The following is a 17058-nucleotide window of genomic DNA, read 5'->3' on the forward strand; positions in this document are numbered from 1 at the left end:
TAAAAATCACGATTTTGCCATAGAATTACCGATATTCACATATTTAATTTCTGTATCTCAAATTATTTTTACTATACCTGAAAAGAACTTTGATAGAGTCTTCATTGTAGAGTGCAAAGTGATAACATAAACAAGTATGCAGAATAGCAGTGATCAAAGAATGTAAAGAAGTTAGTTTCACGGGAGGTGAGAAGAAAGGTTTTGGCATTAAAAGTCTTAAAAATACTGTGTACTAGGCATTCATATTTTAATTTCAATCTTGTAATCCCTTGAACCTTTCAGGAGTTAAGGTCTATATCCCCCTTCATGTACTTTTTTATCTAAACATAGTAGGGTAGAGAGCAATGCCAAACACTCCATTCTAGTTAGATAAGTAGGAGTATTTACCACACAAAAAAAAGAGAAAAAATGGCATTCATTTGCTGAAGTCAATGCCAAGGAAATCCACCAGGAGTTGTTTGCTCCATTCTGCAAAAGACTTGGAAATGTGAAAGTGATTTTTGGAAATTCCAAATCCAATTTCATGCCGAAGTTTTGAGAATCCCCACTATAAGAAAGCTATCATTGGAGCTTCTTAGTTTCCAAAGCTCTTGTTGAAGCTTCTTAATATCCATCTGGCTAGTGTGACCTCTGTAAGTTGTTGGGTTGCTGCATTTTGTGATGTGAGCCTGTTTTTCTCAAGGCTATTGAATTGAGCCCAAATAAATGGCCCAATATCATGACCCGTGAAGAAGAATCTGGAAGGCTGATCTTTTAAATCGAAAAATGTGTTTTTGACTATAAGGAGCGTCTTTTCTTTGGATCAATGAAAGTGGGAAATTGGTGGACGCCGGATCCTTACCTTTCATATAAATAGGAAGCATCAGATTTTTTAGGGTTAACGATTAGTATTCTAAGGCTTTTTTTGGCTGCGTGCCTTTCATCTTCTCTATTCTAATCTTTTGATTTCTTTGAAAATATTTATTGTGATTTTGGAAGAATTGTTAGAGAAACTCTTGTGTGAGTTCTACTGTGGGAAGATTGTGTTGTCTATGTGATTTGGGAACTTTGTGTTCTGTAATTTGATCTTTGCCTATTTTGGCGGATTTAGTGGATTCGAGCTTAATCTTTTATGGATGCTCAACGGGGGACTAAGCGTTAGAAGCGATCGTTGAACCTCCGGGGCCTTTTGACCGAAAAATCTCTCGTGTTCTTATTTTATGTTTTATTTTGAGAAAATCTAGATTTTTGCGTTGAGTATTTTTGGCATAAATTCGATCCTGGAACTACAGTGGTATCAGAGCTTAAATTTTTTTTTTTTAAGAAATTTCAGTTTTCTCACAACCTGATTTCTGAAACTCGAATCTCAAAGGGGGATTCTCTCGGCCTAAAGAAAACGGGCAATTTCAGATTTGCCAACATTTGAAAAATTTTCTTGGGTGCTTCTGTCATTATTTTTCCTATATCTTCAGGGTGTTTTTTTTTTTTTTTAATCCTGCAGTATTTCTTGTTGGTAGTTTTCTTTTAAAAGAAAAAGGAGGTTGGTTCGACTTGATCTACTTTGTATTTGCCTTTGTCTAGGGTTCCTTAAGAGAACCCTAGAATCTGAGGAAATCCAGGGATCTTTCAATTCAAGAAACAAGAATTTCCAACTTTCTAAAATTCTCGTTAGTTTAATACTATGTGTATATTTTATAACTTGAATTTATTTCTTTATAAACTGCTGGATGATATTAACGGTGTGATTTTTTTTTTTGAGCTTCCTGTTCAATTAGGAAATATCCAATCACATTTACTTGCTCTTGTGAAGGTATACTTGTTGAGAACTTTCCTTTTTGATTACTTAGTGTAAGTATATTTTTGGCCGTATAATATTTCTGGATTGTATGCTATTTCTGACATATACTGTATTGACTTGTGTGACAAATTACTGTACATAACACACTTGAGCACAATTCACATATTGTTGCTTACTATGAATTCAAAAGTAGATGTTTAGATTTGGGATGGCAAAGGAGACTTTAGTCTTTGGCACCAAAAAATTAAGGCCTTACTGTTACAATTAAAATGTGCTAAAGTTGTTGATGAATCTTGGCCTGAAAACCTACCTAAAAATAGAAAAATTGATCAAGATGAGCTAGCTTGGAGTACTATATTCTTACACTTATCTGACTTTATGATTAGAAAAGTAGGAGAAACTAAGACTGCTGCAGAATTATGGACAGCCTTAGAAAAATAGTACCTAACTAAGTCTTTACCAAATAAATGTTTTCTATGTAGGCAATTCTTTAGTTTTAAGTTTGATCCCAATCTTGATACAGAAGAAAACATGGACATATTTAATACGATCACTCAAGATCTTATAAATTGTGAAGAAAAGATCTCTAATGAACAAAAGGTAGTAGGTCTACTAAATGCCTTAGGGGACAAATATAAAGACATAAGAAATGCCTTGGAATATGGTAGGAGTGACTTGACGGTTGAAATTATCCATACCTCTCTTTTGAATAAGGAGTTAGAAGTGAAATCTGAACATAAGGAGGCATTTCATGTTGAAAATGCCCTTGCAAATCAAAAATCTCAAACTAAGGGTATCGGTAATTTTAGTCAGCCTAATCACAACAAGGACATAAATTTTGTAAAAAGGAAATTGCCCAATAATAATAAAGGAAAGGACAAGAAATTTAATAAGACCAAGGCAAAGAACAAAAAGTGCTATTATTGTGGGAAGTTAGGTCATTTTATCAAAGATTGCTTTAAGAAAGCCAATGACCAGAAAAATAATCCCAATTTTGAGATTTGGTCATCATCCATGGTTGTCCCCTACAAAGACGCAGGAGCCAACATTGGGGTTGCTTATGTATCTGTTACTAAAAGGACTGATCAGAACTGGGTTCTGGATTCAGGTTGTTCCTTTCATATGACTCCTAATAAAGGTTGGTTCTCTGACCTTAATGAAGGCTTTGTAAAATTTGGTAATAATGAATCATGTCAAATTAGAGGCATAGGTAATATCCTTTTGAAATTAAAATCTGGCCATTACTTAATGATGAAACATACAAGATATGTGCCAGCACTAAGTAGGAATTTAATCTCCCTAGGTGTTCTTGATGATGAGAGTTATCATGTTGAAATCAAGAATGGTTTTACAAATATAATCAGAGATCAAAGGCCCATTATTAGTGCCCCAAAAATTAATGAAATTTATGTTATTGACACTGAACCTAATCCAAAGAATAATCTCATGAGTCTTGTTGCACATTCTTACAAGTCAGAACTCTAGCACAAGAGACTTGGCCATCTTGGTGAAAAGGGTCTAAAATCCCTTTCTCATCAAGGGGCATTTGGAAAGGATAATGTTCAAAAACTAACCTTTTGTGAACATTGTATTTTGGGGAAACATGTAAGGTTGCCTTTTAGGGCAGGTATTCACAAGTCTCAAAATATTTTGGAGTATATATATATATAGTGACTTGTGGGGTCCTGCACCGGTATCTACCGTATCTGGTTATAGATATTACCTATTAATCATAGATGATTATTCCAGGAAGTTCTGTATTTTCTTGCTTAAATTAAAATCTGATATTTTGTAATCTACAAACAATGGTGTACATTAATTAAACCAAACAAGCAAGAAGATTAAGACACTTAGAACTGATAATGGGTTGGAGTTCTGTAGTATAGAATTTGATCAATTCTGTAGCAATCAAGGCATATTGAGACACGAAACAGTTACCTACACACCTCAGCAAAATGAGGTTGTTGAGAGATTAAATAGAACTATTCTTGAAAGGACCAGATGTATGTTGATTAGTTCTGGCATGCCTAAAATATTTTGGGGGGAAGCTGTAAAGACAGCTTGTTACTTATTGAATAGATGCCCCTCTAGTTCCTTAGATAATAGAATCCTTGAGCAAATCTGGTCTGGTACTATGCTTGACTACTCCCATCCCAGAACCTTTGGTTGTGCTACATATGCATACCATTATGACTCAAAATTGGATCCTAGGTCACAAAAGAGTGTCTTCTTAGGATATAGAGAGGGAGTTAAAGGCTATAGACTTTGGTTAAGGGATATTAGAGGCTATAAGGTGATAATAAGTAGGTCTGTGATTTTCAATGAGGATGAATTTCCATGTCTCGTGACAAAACCCATTAAAGCAAAAAGGATGATGACTTTATTATCATAGAAATTGAGTTGAATAAGGAAAACACTGATGGGCACTCAGTTTGAGGTGGAACTAAGCTTTCAGATGCTGAAATTTTGAATGATAATCAGGAACTAAGCTCAGTACATGAGCTGCAAAATTATCAGCTTGCATGAGATAGGGAAAATAGGGAAATAAGACCTCCCTCCAGATATCAATATGCAGAGTATGTATCTGTTGAAACAGATTTTGACCCCTCTAATCTTGAACCCACCTCCTATGAGGATGCAGTATCTTGTAAAGAGTCATTAAAATGGATAGAAGCTATGGAGGATGAAATAAACTCTTTGCATAAAAACAAAACTTGGGAATTGGTTAAGAAACCTGAAGAATGTAAATTGGTTGATTGTAAATGGGTATATAAGATTAGAGAGGGGGATTCAAGTATATCTAATAAAAGATATAAGGCAAGCCTTGTAGTTAAAGGCTTCACTCAAAGAGAAGGGATAGACTATACCGAAATCTTCTCACCTATAGTTAAATACACCTCTATTAGAATTCTCCTTGCCATTGTTACTCAGTTCGATATGGAACTACAGCAACTTGATATAAAGATTGCCTTCTTGTATGGTTCTTTAGATGAAACCATATATATGACACAACCCAAAGGTTTTGAGGCAAAAAATAAAGGTAATCTAGTGTATCTTCTAAATAAATCATTATATGACTTAAAACAAACTCCTAGGCAATGGTATAAGAGATTTGATTCTTTTATACAAGGCCTAGAGTTCAAGAAATCAGACTTTGATCCTTGTTTCTATTTTAAGAAGAATAGTGATTCTAAATTCTTTACCTCCTTTTATATGTTGATGATATGTTGTTGGCTGGTCATAATTCTATTACACTTAATTCCATAAAAGAAAAATTGGAATTGGAATTTGAAATGAAGGATCTGGGTCCTACAAGAAAGATTTTAGGCATGGAAATTATAAGAGACAGAATAAATGGCAAGTCATTTTTAACTTAAAAATCTTACATTGAAAAAGTGGTTAAAAGATTTTCCTGAAGGATGCCAAGTCTGTCAGTTTACCTTTGTCTGCTTGAATGAAATTATCAGTTGAACAATCACTTAAAACAGAAGAACAATTTAAAAGAATGATAAATGTGCCTTATGCTAATGCTGTTGGATCAGTTATGTATGTAATGGTATGTACTAGACCTGATATAGCATATGTTGTAAGTGTATTAAGTAGATTCATGAGTAATCCAGGTGAATTTCATTGGGAATGTACGAAAAACCTGAGTAAATATTTGAAAGGGACATGTAATCTAGGACTTATGTTTAAAGCAAGTAAAGATGGTTTTAAACTAAAAGGTTATGTTGATTCAGATTCTGCTGGAAACCTGGATAATAGAAAGTCTACTTCTGCATACTTTTATGTCATAAATTATACTTGCATTAGTTGGAAGTCACAACTTCAGAAAATAGTTGCCTTATCCTCTACTGAGGCAGAATATGTTACTGCCACTGAAGCTATTAAAGAGGAACTGTGGCTTAAAGGACTGTTAAATGAATTAGGTCTTATAGAAAGTCAGGTAGAGTTATGTTCTGACAATCAAAGTGCTATTTTCTTAAGTAAAAATCCAGTTTTTCATGATAGGTCAAAGCATATTGATGTTAAATTTCATTTCATTAGAGATATAATTGATAAAGGTGATATTAAATTGATAAAAATACCTACTAAGGTAAGTCCTACAGATGTTGGGATAAAGGTAATACCACTTTGTAAGTTTTCAGATTGTTTGAGATTATTAAATCTCGAAACTTGCTAACAATTTTTCTTTTCAGGTGACTAGGGCAAATGAAATAAAAGACTAAGTTAGAATCCACATAGATGCAAGCACAAAATATAGCAAAGGTGGAGATTGTAAGTTGTTGGGTTGCTGCACTTTGTGATGTGAGCCCATTTTTCTCAAGGCTATTGAATTGAGCCCAAATAAATGGCCCAATATCATGACCCGTGAAGAAGAATCTGGAAGGCTAATCTTTTAACTCGAAACCCGTGTTTTTGATCATAATGAGCGTCTTTTCTTTGGATCAATGACAAGTGGCAAATTGGTGGACGTTGGATCCTTACCTTCCATATAAATAGGAAGCATCTGATTTTTTAGGGTTAACAATTAGTATTTTGAGACTTTTCTTGGCTGCGTGCCTTTCATCTTCTCTGTTCTAATCTTTTGATTTCTTTGAAAATATTTATTGTGATTTTGGGAGAATTGTTAGAGAAACTCTTGTGTGAGTTCTACTGTGGGAAGATTGTGTTGTATTTTTGATTTGGGAACTTTTTGTTCTATAATTTGATCTTTGCCTATTTTGGCATATTTAGTGGATTCGAGCTTAATCCTTTATGGATGCTCAATGGCGGACTAAGCATTAGAAGTGGTCATTGAACATCTGGGGCCTTTTGGTCGAAAAATCTCTCGTGTTCTTATTTTCTGTTTTATTTTGAGAAAATCTTGATTTTTGCGTTGATTTTTTTTTGGCATAAATTCGATCCTGGAACTACAACCTCTTTCCTTTTAGTTCAAAAAGAAAATATTTTAAAACTGCTCATATATTAACTTCATCATCTAGAGCCTGTGCAATCAATGTGAATAGTTCTCGAGGACTGTTTTGATATAGTTGGATTATTGTGCAGGATGGGACCCAACAAGAAAATCAAACTATCACTTTTCTCATATTTTACGAATTTTTATTGGGTCCAAATGTTAGCGAAATATTGAGTGAAACTGACAACTTTTGTTGGGAATCTACTTATACATGCACAGCGGAATTTAAAATAATTTTCGATTCCCACCAAGAATCGCCTTTGTGTTTAGATAGAAATTGTGATAAGATTGTACCTTTTCAGATCTGCAATCTTTTTGCTTTTCCTTTCGTTCCATCAACCTTGATTTGCCACCCCAGCTGTCCAATTGTCCAGCCTCCAATGGTGATCTACACAGAGAATAAGATTGCAGCTTCTAGGGTTTTCTCTTGTGCCAGCAAGAATAATGAAAACCTTATGGACCTCAAATTCTAGTTATGTATTTATATAAATCCAAATAGGCTCGGTCCGATCCAGTCCAATAATTAATTAATTCAATTAATTAAACCCGGTCCGTGAATTAATTAATCCAATTAATTAATTCGAAAATATAAATAACAAATCCAATTAATTAATTTATCCAACGATTGTTAAATTAACCAATTGGCAATTTGCAATCTTCCAATTCTCTTTTGTGTGTGACCCATTAGGTTCCCGACCACGATGCCTAACGACGTGAAATATTATTTCGATCTAATCAAAATTGATAAATTAAAACACCCTTTTAATTTATCGTCAATTCACATTCGCCGTCCCTGATTGACATCTAGCAATGTGTCAGGGCAATACATGTGACGGGAAATGTCACGTGGTATAACAAAATCAAATTCGTTCGTTTATCGTGAAACTATAATCCATTCGTCAATATGTTCCGATCAATTACGAGATATGGAGTTGTGTCAATCTCGATCATCGATCATATCTTTCACTCCATTATTAAGTCAATATAAATCGAAAACTCCTTTTCGACTTATGAGTACACCTTGGCTAAGGATTTCATCATTGACTTAATTGAATGAAACGCAGATCATAATCTCCTACTATCTAAGAGTGACGAATCCTTTATTGATCAATCACAACCTTCATACGATTCTTGACGTACCCGAACGATGTCGTATTAGCGGCCCTTTTCAGAGTTACATCCAACACCGCCAAAGTATGATTGTCCTCATATAAGGTACTATGACGACCTCAAGTCAAAGGACCAATTCCACTATCGAACGTTAGAGATTAACCACTGACACTCAGATAGTTATCCATGTGGAATCTCTCGACGGGTCTCCAATGTTTTATTCTATAACAAAAACATCCACGTGTTCATTTAAGTGTCACCACACTTTAGCTTGTGAGATCAGCTACTTACTTTACAAGTAAGAAATGCCACACGTGATGGTTTATCCGTAATAACGATATCCGTATCTCGTTATTACTTACGACCACGGATGATTTAAGATTCAATCAGATGTAATTTGTATCTCACAATCACAACTCCTTGTGATTAACAAATTACAAATATTTGAATCTACGGACTATATTATTTATTTAATTGTCTATTAATTAAATAATATATCTGCCATTTAATTGCATTAATTATATATATAAAAGTATTTATGTCCAAAGTTGATTGGACCTAGGGCATAATACTTACAACTTTGAGGGGAGACAATGACACCTTTCTCTTCATTGTGTCTCCTAGAATTACCTCCACATCATATTTATGTACCATGTCATCTTCGTGAGCTCATTCCAATCCATGGACTAGTTCTTTCACAAAGTACAAACACTCTCCTTTGCTGGAAAAACCTGCATTGCCCCTCTAGCACTTTTTGTCCACTTATCCTGAAGATATAAAGAGCTTAAACTCTTTATTGACTTCAGATTTTCCAACACTGAAATACCAGCTAGTTTTAATAAAGCAAGAAGAAACCCAACTCAAGGAGTCAAATGCAGCAGCGACATTTAAGTTTAGCCAACTAATCTCATCTTGATAGCTTTCTAGACATCACATCATTCTTATATCCTAGATGGTGAAACTACAAACTAATTAAAACATGAATTATGACATCTCAAGAGATGTTTTCCTAAAAAAGGCTTAAACCTGTAAAAGCGATAATCAATAGTCAACAAAAATCAAATGTCTCTGTAATTTTTTCATATAAAGGGACTGTCCGTGTAATAGTCATGTAATTTAAAATGCATGTTTGTATAATTGTCAAAAAAGATTGATGCACTGAGGTTGCACAGAATACGTAACCTGTGGAGAACAATTTTGACAATTCAATTTTTTTCTCAGAATTTCAAATTTTTTCACCCGTGTTTCCCACTTAAATGGATCCCCAAATCAACTTGTTATATATGCCCAGTTTACAATTAGGAGAACAACTATGATTTTGAAACCATGAAGCATTTTCCTTGAATGTCACATAAATCACACAGTCCTTGTAAATTTTACATGTAAAAATTTAGAGCACCCTGGTCTTCCATCTTGCATAACCTTTTGCTCACACAAAGCATCATCACTAACTTCTTCAACATACTTCAATCAGGAATCACCTTTATCGATGGATTCAGCTACCAATAAACCCGACTGCATACTTCTGTCTTCACACTTGAATCTTTTTTCTTTCTAAAATGGTTCGTTTTTTCACTTTTCTTCGCATAGACGAGCTTCAAGCAGCTGATGCACTGAACCCTGCAGAGACATGCCTCAGAGCGTTTATAAAAACTGTAGCTTGTATATGCAGTATTTGCGTTAACGTACTGCGCATCCTATTGATGGGGTAAAGTTTTGCTTGTGCACATATGGAGGTAGCTCCAATCTATTTTCTATCGAATCGATCCAGTTTAGATCAATTTTGAATTCTTCTGTACTACATAGAAGTTTCAAGTTAGAATAGTGGCGGATCTATGATTTCAAGTGAGCAGGGGCGATTGTTGACCATTAATGGCGCAATGAAAACTAATAACGTGAAAACTACTTGTATCGTAGTTCGAATTGCAAGTGTCGTGTATGTTATCTACCAGTCTAATAACATTTATTGAGTAGGAATTTCAAGTTTGAAAAATTGGTCAAATTACTTACTTTCTTANATATTACAAAAGAAGTTCTTTTAGCAAAGATGTGAATTAGGAAGGATTTTGTTACCACGAGACATATTGGCAGCCGCTAATCATTTGATTGAACTAAAATTTGGAATGGGTACACTTGAAGATATGAATCATTGAAAAATAAACGTATTCGTTCTGTAGCGGATCTTTTACAAGATCAATTCAAATTGACTCTGGTTCATTTAGAAAATGTGGTTCGAGGAACTATATGTAGAGCATTTCGACACAAATTGATACCGACTCCTTAGAATTTTGTAACTTCAACTCCATTAACAACCACTTATGAATTTTTTTACGGTTTATACCCCTTATCTCAAGTTTTGGATCAAACTAATCTATGACACAAATAGTTCATGGGAGAAAATTGATTTATTTGGGCCCTAGAGGACTAGCAGGGCGAACTGCTAGTTTTCGGATACGAGATATCCATCCCAGTCACTATGGGCGTATTTTCCCAATTGACACATCTGAGGGAATTAATGTTGGACTTATTGGATCCTTAGCAATTCATGCTAGGATTGGTCATTGGAGATCTCTAGAAAGCCCATTTTATGAAATTTCTGAAAGATCAACAGGGGTACAAATGCTTTATTTATCACTACGTAGAGATGAATACTATATGGTAGCGGCAAAAAATTATTTGGAGTTGAATCAGGATATTTAGGAAAAATAGGTTGTTCCAACTCGATACTGTCAAGAATTCCTGACTATTGCATGGGAACAGGTTCATCTTCGAAGTATTTTTCCCTTCCAATATTTTTCTATTGGAGCTTCCCTCATTCCTTTTATCGAACATAATGATGCGAATAGGGCTTTAATGAGTTCTAATATGCAACGTCAAGCAGTTCCGCTTTCTTTGCTCGAGAAATGCATTGTTGGAATTGGGTTGGGACGACAAGCAGCTCCAAGTTCAGGGGCTCTTGCTATAGCCGAACGTGAGGGAAAGATCATTTATATCGATACTGAAAAGATCCTTTTCTCAGGTAATGGAGATACTCTAAGCATTCCATTACTTATGTATCCACGTTCCAACAAAAATACTTGTATGCATAAAAAACCCTAGGTTTATCGGGGTAAATGTATTAAAAAGGGACAAATTTTAGCAGATAGTGCTGCTACGATTGTTGGTGAACTTGCTTTGGGGAAAAATGTATTACTAGCTTATATGCCATGGAAAGGTTACAACTTTGAAGATGCAGTACTCTTTAGTGAGCCTTTGGTATATGAAAATATTTATACTTCTTTTCATATACGAAAATATGAGATTTAGAATCATGTGACAATCCAAGGCCCTGAAAGGATCACTAATGAAATACCACATTTAGAAGCCCATTTACTTCGCAATTTAGACAAAAAATGGAATTGTGATGCTAGGATCTTGGGTAGAGATTGGTGATATTTTAGTCGGTAAATTAACACCCCAAATGGTTAAAGAATCATCGTATGCCTCCGAAGATAGATTGTTATGAGCCATAATTGGCATTCAGGTATCTATTTCAAAAGAAACTTGTTTAAAACTACCTATAGGTGGTAGGGGCTAGGTTATTGATGTGAGGTGGATCCAAAAAAGAGGGGTTCTAGTTATAATCCAAAAAGCCATAATTGGCATTCAGGTATCTATTTCAAAAGAAACTTGTTTAAAACTACCTATAGGTGGTAGGGGCTAGGTTATTGATGTGAGGTGGATCCAAAAAAGAGGGGTTCTAGTTATAATCCAAAAATGATTCGTATATATATTTCACAGAAACGTGAAATTAAAGTAGGCAACAAAGTAGCTGGAAGACACAAAATTAAAGGTATCATTTTCAAAATTTGCCTCCTTATCTGCAAAATGGAAAACCTATTGATATGGTTTTCAACCCATTAGGACTACCTTCACGAATGAATGTAGGACATATATTTGAATGTTTGTTGGGGTTAGCAAGGGGACTGCTAGATAGACATTATCGAATAGCGTCTTTTGATGAGAGATATGAACAAGAAGCTTCAAGAAAACTAGTGTTTTCTAAATTATATGAAGCTAGTAAGCAAACAGCGAATCCATGGGTATTTGAACCCGAGTATCCAGGAAAAAGCAGAATATTTGATGGAAGGTCGGGGAATCCTTTTGAACAACCCGTTCTAATAGGAAAGCCTTATATCTTGAAATTAATTAATCAAGTTGATGATAAAATCCATGGACGTTCCAGTGGACATTATGCGCTTGTTACACAATAACCCCTTAGTGCTAGGGCAAAACAAGGGGGGCAACAAGTAGGAAAAATGGAGGTTTGGGCTCTAGAAGGATTTGGTGTTGCTCATATTTTACAAGAGATGCTTGCTTATAAATCTAATCATATTAGAGTGCACCAAGAAGTACCTGGTACTATGATCATTGGAGGAACAATACCTAATCCTGAAGATGCTCCAAAATCTTTTCAATTTCTCATTCGAAAATTATGATCTTTAGCTCTGGAACCGAACCATTTCCTTGTATCTGAGAAAAACTTCCAGATTAATAGGAAGGAAGCTTAATCAGAATGAATCAGAATTTTTCTTTGATGATCGATCGGTATAAACATCAACAACTACGAATTGGATTAGTTTCTCCTCAATAAATAAGTGCTTGGGCCACTAAAATCCCGCCTAATGGAGAGATCGTTGGAGAGGAGACAAGACCCTATACTTTTCATTACAAAACCAATAAACCTGAAAAGGATGGATTATTTTGTGAAAGAATTTTTGGGCCTATAAAAAGTGGAATTCGTGCTTGTGGAAATTATCGAGTAATCGGAGATGAAAAAGAAGACCCAAAATTTTGTGAACAATGTGGAGTCAAATTTGTCAATTCTCGCATACGAAGATATCAAATGAGCTACATCAAGCTCACATGCCCAGTAACCCATGTGTGGTATTTTAAACGTCTTCCTAGTTATATTGCGAATCTTTTAGATAAACCTCTTAAAGAATTAGAAGGCCTAGTATACTACAATGTGTGATTTGATCCAAATTCTGATTTTATAGATTCGGAATGAGAAACTGTCATCCCAGTCAATCCAATTAGGATGCCCTGGACCTAAAATGTCACTTGGCAGGAGTAACATGAAGCTCAGAATTAGGGGTGTAGTCAACACTCCTAAATCAAAAGGGGAATTGATCTATGGTTGATTTCGTAACAAATAAATACAAATTTTTATTTGTACCTTGTAAAAAAAAAGACTTTTTTGTTTTGTGGAATTAACCTTTATTTTGGAAAGAAATTATGTTCAAGTAAGTGCAAATATGTCATGGTTATAGGAGTCTATCCATCTCGTATAGGCTTTAACGGCATCATAGCATAACCATCGAGGTGAAGTCAAGACCTAAAAGATCGAATGGAACAATACATAGACAAGTAAATCCCTTATGAATTCCAAGGTACTCCTTTACATTCACTTTAATCATAAAATTAAGAATTAAGGGATTCATCATTCGAAGGAAAGTAGACTACTCAAGAATTTCACATTTCATTTATGTCGTAATTGCATAACAAATTAAGAAAATCTAAATAAAAAGAAGGCCGAATCAATGAAATCATGCTTGGTCTTTACTAGGAACTTGAGTAAGGAGTAGATCTTTTTGGTTTGGGGTTTTCTAGAATTTGCAAGCGAGAACTCCTTTCTTTATTTGGTGTACCTACTTGATCCAAATGAAAGGAAACTTTCACATTCGATTTTGACGGAGGGAGGTCCTATAGGATCCTATCCCAATTTTTCTTTTGCTAGTCCCATAACTAAAAAACCCACTTTCTTACGATTACGAGTCAGATGTAATTGAAGGCAAAGAGGGAAGATTTCGTGAGACTCTGCTGGGAAAACGGGTTGATTATTCATGTCATTCCGTCATTGTCGTGGGTCCTTCACTTTCATTACATCGATGTGGATTCCCGCATGAAATAGTAATAGAGCTTTTCCAGACATTTGTAATTTGTGGTCTAATTAGACAACGTCTTACTTCGAACATAGGAGCTGCTAAGGGTAAAATAAAGGAAAAAGAATCGATTGTATGGGAAATACTTTAGGAATTTATGCAGGGGCATCCTGTATTGCTGAATAGAGCTGCCACTCTGCATAGATTAGGCATACAGGCATTCCAACCCGTTTTAGTGGAGGGGCATGCTATTTGTTTACATCCATTAGTTTGTAAGAGATTCAATGCAGATTTTGATCGGGATCAAATGGCTGTTCGTGTACCTTTATCTTTGGAGGCTCAAGCGGAGGCCCGTTTACTTATGTTTTCTCATATGAATCTTTTATCTCCAGCTATTGGGGATCCCATTTCCATACCCACTCAAGATATGCTTATTGGACTCTATGTATTAACGGGTGGGAATCGTCGAGGTATTTGTGTAAATAGGTATAATTCGTGGAATCGTAGAAACTATCAAAATAAAAAAAGTAACAATAATAACTATAAGTATACGAAAGAACCTTTTTTTTCTAATTCCTATGATGCAATTGGAGCTTATCGGCAGAAACGAATCAATTTAGATAGTCCTTTGTGGCTTCGATGGCGATTAGATCAACGCGTTATTGCTTCAAGAGAAAATCCCATCGAAGTTTACTATAATCTTTAGGTATTTATTATGAGATTTATGGACACTATTGAATTGTAAGAAGTATAAAAAAAGAAATTCTTTTTATATACATCCGAACCACTGTTGATCATATTTCTCTTTATTGAGAAATCGAAGAAGCTGTACAGGGGTTTTCTCAAGCCTATTCATATGGTACTGAACTAAGTTAAGGAATTCTATAATACCAGTAGGCATTTGGGTTTCTTCAGTTCAACTAGTCCCACAGTTCCGAAATTTCTATGCAAATCAAGATCGAGAAAAGGAGTTTTCCAATCATTAACTCAAACCCATTGTCGAATCGTACTTAGCAGAATATGGAGGTACTTATGGCAGAACAGGCCAATATGGTATTTCACAATAAAGTGATAGATGGAACTACCATGAAACGACTTATTAGTAGATTAATAGATCTCTTCGGAATGGCATATACATCACACATCTTGGATCAAGTAAAAACTCCGGGTTTCCAGCATGCTACTGCTACATTTATTTAATTAGGAATTGATGATCTTTTAACAATATCTTCTAAGCGATGTCTAGTTCAAGATGCTGAACAACAAAGTTTGATTTTTAAAAAAACACCATCATTATGGGAATGTACACACGGTAGAAAAATTACGCTAATCCATTGAAATATGGTAAGCTACAAGTGAATATTTGCGACAAGAAATGAATCCTAATTTTAGGATGACAGACCCCTTTAATCCAGTTCATATAATGTCTTTTTCGGGAGTTGGAGGAAATGCATCTCAGGTATATCAATTAGTAGGTATGAGAGGCTTAATGTCGAACCCTCAAGGACAAATGATTGATTTACTCATTCAAAGCAATTTACGTGAAGGACTCTCTTTAACAGTGTATATCATTTCTTGCTACAGAGCCCGTAAAGGGGTTGTGGATATTGCTGTATGGACATCCAATGATGGATATCTCATGCGTAGACTTGTTGAAGTAGTTCAACACATTGTTGTACGTCGGACATATTGTAGCACCACCCGGTGTATTTCTGTGAGTCCTCGGAATGGGGTGATGCCAAAAAGGATTTTTATCCAAACATTAATGGGTCGTGTATTAGCAGATGATATATATGGGCATATGATGTATTGCCGGTCGAAATCAAGACATTGGGATTGGACTTGTAAATCAATCCATAACCTTTCAAGCACAACCAATATCTATTCAAACTTCCTTTACTTGTAGGAGTGCATCTTGGATCTGTCTATTATGTTATGGCCGGAGTCCTACTCATGGTGACCTGGTTGAATTGTAGGACAATCGATTGGAGAACCGGGTACTCAATTAACATTAAGAACTTTTCATATCAGTGAAGTATTCATGGGGGGTACTGCTGAACATGTGCGGGCCCCTTCTAATGGAAAAATCAAATTCAATGAGGATTTGGTTCATTCGCCACAAACACGTCATGGACATCCTGCCTTTCTATGTTCTATAGACTTGTAACTATTGAGAGTGAAGATATTCTACATAATGTAAATATTCCATCCAAAATTTTTCTTTTGGTTCAAAATGATCAATATGTAGAATCAGAATAAGTGATTGCTGAGATTCGCATAGGAACATCCACTTTGAATTTTAAAGAGAAGGTTTGAAAACATATTTATCCTAACTCAGATGGAGAAATGCACTGGAGTACTGATGTGTATCATCCACCTGAATTTACATATGGTAATGTTCATCTATTACCAAAAAAAGTCATTTATGGATATTATTTGGAGGGCCGTACAAATCTAGTCTATTCTCACTTTCGCTCCACAAGGATCAAGATCAAATAAACACGCATTCTCATTCTGCCAAGCGAAGATATACTTCTAACCTCTCAGAAACTAATGATTCGAAGAGACAAATACTCTTTAGTTCGTATTTTTATGGTAAAAAAGAAGAAGAAGATAGGATTTCTGATTATTCGGACCTTAACCGATTTAGATGTAATGGTCATTGTAATCTCATATATCTGACCATTCTCCACTAGAATTTTGATTTATTCTCAAAGAGGCGGAGAAATAGATTCATCATTCCACTCCAATCGATTCAAGAACATGAGAAAAAACTAATGCCCCTTTCAGGTATCTCGATTGAAATCCTTCCCAAATGGCATTTTTCATAGAAATAGTATTCTTACTTATTTTGATGATCCTCGATACAAAAGAAAGAGTTCGGGCATTAGTAAATATGGGACTATAGAAATGCATTCAATCGTTAAAAAAGAGGATTTGATTGAGTATCGAGGAGTCAAGGCATTTAGGAAAACTAAATTCCAAGGAATCTAAAAAATGGAAAAATTGGATCTATGTTCAACGGATCACACCTAGTAAGAAAAAGTATTTTGTTTTTGTTTGACTTGTCGTCACATATGAAATAACGGACGGTATAAATTTAGCAACACTTTTTCCCCCAGATCTGTTGCAGGAAAGAGATAGTGTGCAACTTCGAGTTGTCAATTATATCCTTTATGGAAATGGCAAACTAATTCGCAAAATTTCTGATATAGATATGCAATTAGTTCGGACTTGTTTAATATTGGATTGGGACCAAGACAAAAAAAAGTTCTTCTAGTGAAGAA

The 17058-nt window shown here is 35.0% G+C and overlaps 1 long non-coding RNA gene across 2 annotated transcripts; it reads left to right on the plus strand.

Moving 5' to 3' along the window:
* The first annotated feature begins 799 nt into the window (after positions 1 to 799).
* On the plus strand, positions 800 to 6547 carry LOC111368449. 2 transcript variants are annotated; one of them, XR_002697988.1, is made up of 2 exons: positions 800 to 1827; positions 5977 to 6547. It is a non-coding gene; the product is annotated as an uncharacterized LOC111368449 (long non-coding RNA). The 2 variants fall into 2 exon arrangements; XR_002697987.1 differs by having other exon boundaries at positions 800 to 1789.
* Positions 6548 to 17058: the final 10511 nt, after the last annotated feature.

This window comes from Olea europaea, chromosome 19 (genome assembly GCF_002742605.1).
Source record: "Olea europaea var. sylvestris chromosome 19, O_europaea_v1, whole genome shotgun sequence".
Lineage (NCBI taxonomy): Eukaryota > Viridiplantae > Streptophyta > Magnoliopsida > Lamiales > Oleaceae > Olea > Olea europaea.